Genomic DNA, 8,741 nt, shown 5'->3' with positions numbered 1-8,741 from the left:
CTGTGTTGAGTCCTTTGAATGCACTAATAGGCGGGATATTATTTTACAGAATTTTTCATTGCTGCACTTCTGAATGTGGTTTCCTGTTGTTAAACTATAAGTAACAAAAGTTCTGGCTTACTCTTCCTTTGGCTAGCGAGGGCTATTCGGGAGCAAGAGACATTCAGTTGTCCTTGAAGTTAAAGTTCCTCCCTAAAGATGCAAGAATGTCTAAAGACATCAGGAAAACCAGAATGAAATCCCCAAAGCACAAAGGGAACAGGGAAATTGAAGTAATGTTATCTCAGCTGTGTTGATATCTGCCTCTTTATTTATTTCTTATTAGAAGGCATGGGTCAGATATCACATGTTCTGACAAACTGCGCTCTCTTTATGAACCATCGTCTCAATCTAGTCCCATAGCTGTTCCTGGCTATTGGTGAAAATGGGATGTGACTGGAATGCCTCGGTATAATTATGGCCTTTATTAGTTGTCAGAAATTAGAGCAGCAGTTAGTACACTCTGCTTCGATTCACCCAGATGAATATGCAGCAGAAGCACCATGGGACAACCCCCAAATTCAAGAACTTGTGGCTTCTTCTCAGGAAAACCTTGATTTGCAGACTCAGTGGTTGGTCATACACTGGGACATGTTTCTCACAGACCAGACAACTAATTTTTTGATTCTGTTTGGTTGATCACTTAGGAAAGAGTGCACTTTCTTCAAACTTTTACCATACTTTCTATTGTAAGGAAATAGAGGTTTTATTTAATGACTTAGTCTCTTTCTGAACACTGACAAAACAGGAATATGTAAGTACTTGCTCGAATACCGTAATTGGAAGGCATTAATACACGGTGATATTCTCTGGAGTCATTAACAATTGATAGAGAATAAAGCTAATGAGGCAAAATATAACTACAGAACAGACATTAATTTCCCCTTAACACATTTTTAGGAGCAGATTTTTGTAAAGGAAGAAGTAATATAATCAGCCTTTGCCAGCTGAAGCAGCTTTGCAGTTCAGCAACTGATAAATCGTGTTATTCCATGAAAAATAAACAAAACAACTAATTTCAAATATCTTTTCAACTGTTAAAAAGTATTAATGTAATATGAATTAGTATTAATGTAGTATTAATGTCTATAATCAGTTTCACTTAAGTAGTTTTCATTTTAAGAGTTTTGAAAATTTCTTGGTTTTTTTTGGTTTTTGGGGTTTTTTAATTGTAAAATGTTTCTCAGTATCACAGAGACTTGTGTTTGGAGATTTTTCCCATTGTAAACAGAAATTAAACAAGCTATATGCCAGCTATTTCAGTGCTGACGATTGGGCTTTTGCAAGGTCACTTACAAAAACTCATAAACTTAATTAGTTCTCCTATGGGCTTTGACATCAAGAGTAAGTTGAAAAGTGTTGGATTGCCAGAAATTTCGAAGTGTTCCCAGTGCTACAGCCAACAAAGCGGCAGGAGAGGGGACAGGGCAGAACAGGGCCATGTGCTTTAGTTCCTGGCAAAATGTCACAAAGATAGAGCAAAATCTCTCAAGTGACTTTCCAGCTTTATTCTGAACAAACTGTACTCTCAAGTATCATTTCAAGTGTTGTCAGCTCTGTCACGTGCTTAGTATAAGGGTCAGAAATTACCTCCGAATGTTTGAAGTCAGTAAAACTGCTCTGATGTAACCTCTGTGTGCTGTGTAACAGTGCGAGGACAGCACGAGGTATGATCATACTATATTTCTGATGAGTAAAATAACATCAGTCACACACCAGCTTTCCACACTGTCACCAGAGCAGACATTTCAGTCTTTTCACCTGCGTCAGGGCTGACAGGGAGGGTGGGCTGCACTGCAATGCCTGCGTTATTGGCTCTGGTTTTCTCCATCAGGTGATCTCATGTGATCAGTCCATCGCCTCTGTACACTGTCGGACTGGCAGTCTTTTTAAATGAATGAAACCGATGTCCCACCTTTCCAAAACCAATGGGAAGTTTATTTTGTATCAGCAAGTCCAGTGATCCAGTAGCAGCCCCCGGTGGGACAGTGCCGGGCTGCAGGGCTTGGAAAGAATCCCAAGTGGGACGTTAAGCTGGTGCGCATGACTGGAGTGGGGCCGGTGTGAGGAGGGGAGATACTGCTCTGTCTGAAGCAAAGCCAGTCCCTGTTGATAGCTTAGCAGCCCCGCTGTTCGTTCGAGTGCTGTCATTTCTAAACTGCCTGCTGAAGGACCTGACCTGCAGGGATCACATTTGAGGCCACACCTTGAGTATTGTGTCCAGTTCTGGGCACCTCAATACGAGAGAGATATCGAGGTGCTGGAGCAAGTGCAGAGGAGGGCAACGAAGCTGGTGAAGGGCCTGGAGAATAAATCTTATGAGGAGCGATTGAAGGAGCTGGGACTGTTTAGTTTGAGGAAGAGGAGGCTGAGGGGAGACCTCATCACTCTCTACAGCTACTTGAAAGGACATTGTAGAGAGGTTGGTGCTGGTCTCTTCTCACAGGTAATTAGCAATAGAACAAGAGGGAATGGGTTCAAGCTGCAGCAGGGTAGGTTTAGGCTGGACATTAGGAAAAAATTCTTCACAGAAAGAGTGGTCAGACACTGGAATAGGCTGCCCAGGGAGGTGGTGGAGTCACCATCCCTGGATGTGTTTAAGAGTTGTTTAGGTGTGGTGTTAAGGAATATGGTGTAAGGGAGAACTTTGTAGAGTGGGGTTGATGGTTGGACTCGATGATCCCAAAGCTCTTTTCCAACCTAAATGATTCTATGATTCTATGATCAGATCCGGGGCTGCTTGATAAGCACCCCCGAACACCATCGGTCACCACATCAATTGGCTGACCCTTAGTTTCCCTTCTCTCCTCCCAAGTTTTTTTTCCCCTTTCCCACCCCTCATTCTCACCCAAATAAACAGCCCTCCCCTTATCACTTTTTTTTCCCCAAAAGTCCCAAAATTGGTATGTCTGACAGTGTTGCCCAGGTAACATGGCCTTATACCACCTTACCGATAGGGTCACCTATGCCCTGTGTTACGTGTGTGACCAGTTCGGGGGTCACAGAGAAGGGTTCATGTATTGATGGGTAAATGAGGCCCTAGTACCTCTCTAAATCTGAGCTGCTACTGGGAAAACAATGCGCTAAGTGATCAGGTCCAAGTAAGCGTGAACGTTTTAATTTGAACTATTTTGTGGGTGATTCAAGCACCCATGAAGAAACGGCTTTTGAATTGCATCCTTTCCTCTAAATTTCCCTTATCGTCTTGGTAAATTTGAAAGAGATTCTTGTAAGAGACGTTTCGTAGGTGACCTCCTCCAAGGGACGAAGTATCTGGTTTTAAAGTACCTCCTTTGAAATTGTGTTTGTAACTAAAATAAATCTTAAAAATGTGCATATTGCTTCCTTTAAAAATAATAATAATTTAAAAATCACTTAAGTTGAAATCCAAAACCCAGTTGGTCTAAACTACTTGAGTAATTTCTGCATATTTACGAGTTGAACAGTACTAGCCTAGCTCATGACAGCGAGTTAAGGACTTCTTTTCACTTACAGCCAGTGCTTTTAACTACTCCCTTGTATCTTTTTCTGTAGATTTATTGTTGCTAAGGGAAATACTTTGAATCCTATGAGAAATGTGGTAAGTTCCCACACTAATGGAAACTACTGTATTCTTGTAGTATACAGTTTTCAAGGAACTCCTCATGCTGCGAGTTACATCATGAGTAATGAATGCGTTGGCTCTGGGAAATGGTGTTCTCCTAGTGACGGCGTAAACTCTCTGTTGTAAATATTGCATTTTTAAGGCAAAGGAACGAAAAAGCTCTTTAGCAATAACCCTTGCACTCCAGATAAGTTAATTATAATTTTGTATGGTGGTCTTTGAACTCAGGCTCTTCTTCAAGTGCTAGTAGCTGTTTTATTCTTGATACACTGTGTTGGGTGGCTTTTAGCCGTGTGATTTTACAGCTGTATAGCTGTTGGGTAGTTATATTAACCATTGTATTGCTGCCACGTTGCATTGTATTACGGTTCTAGAACTGCATAGAAAATTGAACTATTGAAGATTCAAGGCCAAATCTCACTGCAGCGTGAAAAAGAGGGCAGTTAACTTTCTACAGTTATTTCAGGTATAATGCACATAGGAGAAGTTTAATATTAACCATGGCAATAATGTTGAAGCATATTTGGAAACAAAGGGTAAAATATCTCTGAAGTACATTATGTTTTGATGTCCATCCATCATTAACAAGAGACTTGATGGCACTATTGAAATTGTAGTTCAGGTTGAAATTTTCAAGACTTGCCGAAGTGTGTAATTTGTAAAAATCCGTAGATAATTCCTCATGTCCAGACAGCAAAAACTGCTGCGTTACTGTTTCTCAATGAAATCAGAGTCTTTAAAAACCAGACTAGGCACGTGCCCATAATTAACTACTTAAATCCTATCAGAATGCGTGCATTTGCTTGTATGAGTGTTCCTGACTACAAGGAAGGGGTTGAGGAAAAGCCATTCAAAACATTGTGCTTCCAAAGTTATTAATTCCTATTATTTCTGATATCAACCATGCACTTGTATCAAGCTACACAAAAATTAGCCCGGTTAGATGTTCGTATCTTGTGTGGCTATAATGTGCAAAGTGACAGAGAATATAAAGTCCAAAGAGAATAAATTCTTCCCTAAAGATACCAATTAGGCACTGGAGAGAAATGGGAGAGTTTTATACCTCACTGATGCAAAGGGCTGTTTACCAACCAATAAGTGCATAAATCCAAACGTAATGTTTATGAACATAACAGAGACATTTATCTGCTTGTTAGATGAGGACAAACTTGGTTCTCCTTTAAGAGGGTGGCCAGGCCGTTCTCCACTTGAGGCAGAAGAAAAGGAGTTTAACAAAAAAAATAATAAACCTGTTAAAAATCTGAAAAGGGAGACTGGCTGTGAAAGTGAAGAAGGTTCATCCAGAGGGCAGAGGACATTCAGAATTGCTGAAATCTTTGCATTTTTATCTTAAACTGGTTTGAGCTTACTGTGAGCATCCGTGGTGGGCTGTTTCTTATGCAAGGATTTGCCCCATTTATGAGCCGGGGCCTGGCAAAACCATCAGAGGAGTTCCAGCTCTCCGCATCATCCAGCATAGCCAGGAAAGGAACCACGGAGAACAGCAAATGTTTAGAATCAGGGCTTAACTTTTAAGACTCGGGAAGGCAACAAGACCTTCATCTGATCCCACACTCTTTGAGACAGTGACTGATTCCCATTATAAGTTAGTTTAAGGGGGAAAAAAAAAGGTTATTCCGAAGTTCTGAACCTTTCCTCTTCAACCCTGCCTGTTGAACTGCAGCCGCTTGGGTTAGAATAGTAAAGTAAATGAAGTACTTTTGCAGTCAAAAGCAATCTGTCTTCCTTTCTAGCAGAAAATCACCTAGAAAGGAGAAAGGACTGTAGAGTGAAAACATAAAAAATAAGTTGAATTGAAAAATAATTCAGCAATAACAGTAATTATTAATAGGAAATGTAGCTAGTAATTAAAAAGATTACTTTATTTACTGACTCTTTTAAGGCCATTATCAATTTCTACTTGTACATTCGTTTTCAGGGACACTATGTAGCTACTAGAAACACAGGTTTTGTGTCACAATTTACATAAAGAATGCATTCAGTAAAGATTCACCGTAGAATAGACAGGTGTAATATTTTGTGATCAAAAACCTTCAAGTTGTTTACAGTAATTCATAATGCCTATGCAATTCTGGGCTTCGGGTTATTTGTTTTATTCTTCCCTTAATATATTATTGTTAATCCTCTGAAATGTGACTAAGTGTAACAGCCGTGACTTCATCCAGAGCCTCCTCTAAGGACTATGTTCCCATTTTTCAGGTATTCATGGCACTTTCGTCCCTTGCAAGCCGTGTTCTGGTGTGTTGTGTTCCTTAATGGTACTGAACTTACTGGTCCAGTATTACTAGAGAACTGGTCAGTTCTCTAGCTACATGTGTGCAGCTCCTCAGCACTGTTACTGCCAAATTCTTCTTTCTGTTTCCGAGGATTTAATTTTTAACTTGCATGAATAAGCATTGCTTCATCTGTTTACAGCTGTAAATTAGGACAGTCGAATGCTTTTGTTTTCACAGAACAGGGCAAACGCTGGTTATTCACGGGAATTTATCGTAGCATATAGGATGGGGTTTGGGACTGCTTACTGCATCCCTCAGTGTCCCCCACGCAGTCAGCCCATCCCGAGGGTCTGGGGGCTCTGGTGGGCAAACTCTTCCTTCGTGTGTGGCCAATCCATGGTCAGAATGGGGGATCGGCATTTTAAATCTCATCGTTTTGGAGAGTTTTTAGTTATTTCCATAGCTGCCCTGATGTGGGCACTCCTGGCAAGATGTTAGTAAAGATCATCCATCTTTTCAGCTTGCCTCCTCCTGGGCAAGCATGACCTCCAGGCTCAGGGGTGCTGCAGCTTCATACGTTCATGAATGTGAACTGGGGACTCTGTTGACGGAGGGTGTGAGAAATACCTTCAGTGAGACCTGTTTCTGGCATTTTTCAGGCATTAAGTCAGCGTATTAGAGAGAGCTGTATTTTTAACCAGGATTGCTTCCTAGCAACGGACCATTTACTGTACTATGGGCTTAAAATGTAATAAATAATTTTAGCTTTCCTACTTTAACCTCGGTGGATTACACTAATGCCTCAAGGCTCTTTTCCTGTGCTATTGTATACGCCTTCCGGTACAAGACAGAAAACTACTGTCAAGGCCATATTGTGCTTAATCCCAAACGCTGTTAAACTTTTTTTTTTTAGCATAAGGATGGTAACATAATTTCTGCTACCTTTCTACTAAGCAACTAGCTAAGAAAATATTTAGAAACTCAAGGGACTGCTATCCAAAAGCTGTCCTGATTTATACTTTCACAAGTTAAAAAATAATTAAAAAATAGTTAAGTCATCTTGTAAAAGCTGTAAATAAAAATGAAGGAGAAAATCAGAATGGGGGTGGTTAACCTTTAAATCTGATAAATTTCTAGAATTTTTATTTATTTCCATGGGATAGGAGGGGATATATTTTGCTGGTTGGTTTTCTGTTAAGATTATTATTTGATTTTTTTTAAAAATTTATCTTAACTCATTTCCTTCTAATTCTAAATATTTAAGACTTAGTACTGAATGATTTTCACTTTATGATTCAATTTTGACTTTTATATTCATGTTACAGTATTGTTTTGTAGAACTTACTCCAAAAGTAGTTTTGATTTTCAGCTGTAACCAATGTATCATAACCAATGTATCATGCTGAAGGCAAATAATAAACCTGTCTGGCTTGAGCAGCTTATAGTCTAAATAAAGCCTGTCCTGTTTAAAGAGGATACTTTGACTGAAGTATTTAAATGGTCTAGACCTGATAGTGCAAGAAGGCAAAGGTCATACAAGTCATTTTCTTCCATGCCCTCCCACCTTCGAGATGTTGGTTAATCTGAAGTAAATCATCCCCCCCAGTCGACGAAACTGCCTTTTCATCAGCACAGTGTCAGCTTTAGTCACCTAGACTAAAGCAAAAATGGCTTTTAGGCACATTTTGAATAGCTAGAAGTGGTTGTAGAAAGAAGCAAATAATAAACCTTCAATAAATTCCAGCCAGTGGCTACTCCTTGTAGACTTCTAAAATATCTTAAAGTGTAATTGTGGAATAGATTAACCAAAGTATTTTAAAATGCTTTAATTACTGTAAAGTTCTAATAGTATTTTGAAATTATTTAAATTTTAATTTATTTTTAAAATTTGAATATTTGAAATATTTAGATATTCTCCAAATATAAAAATATTGGATATTTGAAATACTAAGTTATTAAAACAACTAAAAATATTCTTTACCATTTAAAAGAAATATCTACTGATTTAGCCCTTGTAACTATATTTATGTCCCATTCAGCATTGAGATCAATAGGCTAGAAATCTCCTGAGATTTAGCGATGTCATAGTTTTTTATTTATTATCATTTTTGTCCTGTTTTCTTTCCTAGTTTTTTCTTACTGGGTCTGGGCTAAGTGTTTTTTCGATATTTCTCGAAGTGATAACCTTTTTCTTTACCCTGTTAGGCTTCACATTTAAAATGTGAAGTAAAAGTCTTTGGGCCAATTTTGTTGTTATTTATGCATCGGCAAAGCAAATCACAGCTGTCAAGTTTTGTGCACACCATGGAAGATGTTTATGCAAATCACTGAATAAGTCATTTTGCATGCTTAATGTAATTTTGCATATAATAAAAAACTTCCATTTGAAAAACAAAAGCGCTGATGAAAAACGTCTGTTCACTCCAGTTGGTGAAGTCTTTTATTAGATACAGGGTAAACATAAATGGTAAACATACTGCCCTATTACCATGTCTCAGTTCTTGCCTGGTGGGAATAAAAAGGTTATTTCTGTCTTGTTTCTTTGCTTCAGGTGCTTTTCTGTTTGATTACCAATTAATATTAACTGTGGTAACGCGTATGTAGTATGGAAGCTGAAACCAAGATCTCAGCAGTGTGGCAGATGGGAGATATGTTTAACTGTTACTGAGATGCAAAGGGAAATCATCAATGAATTCATGACACAGTTCATTACCCAGGCCCAAATAAGTATAAGTTTCTAACGGCGGTTTGTACTTCTAACATACAGTCTTAATTAAGACTTTTCTTAAAACCGAGTCCTGAATTAGACATAAATTTTTAAAATATTACATTTTTTAACCCCAAATGATTCATTTTGTACT

General features: G+C 38.7%; 1 protein-coding gene across 2 annotated transcripts in view; it reads left to right on the top strand.

Moving 5' to 3' along the window:
- The window catches only part of CACNB2 (calcium voltage-gated channel auxiliary subunit beta 2), a 256,438-nt gene that overhangs the window by 100,551 nt on the left and 147,146 nt on the right, over positions 1-8,741 (top strand). The gene's annotated exons all lie outside the window — the stretch shown is intronic.

Source organism: Larus michahellis, chromosome 2 (genome assembly GCF_964199755.1).
Source record: "Larus michahellis chromosome 2, bLarMic1.1, whole genome shotgun sequence".
In the NCBI taxonomy this organism is placed as follows: Eukaryota; Metazoa; Chordata; class Aves; order Charadriiformes; family Laridae; genus Larus; species Larus michahellis.
Note: the sequence above shows the minus strand (reverse complement) of the source record. Positions and strands in the feature narration are given on the sequence as shown.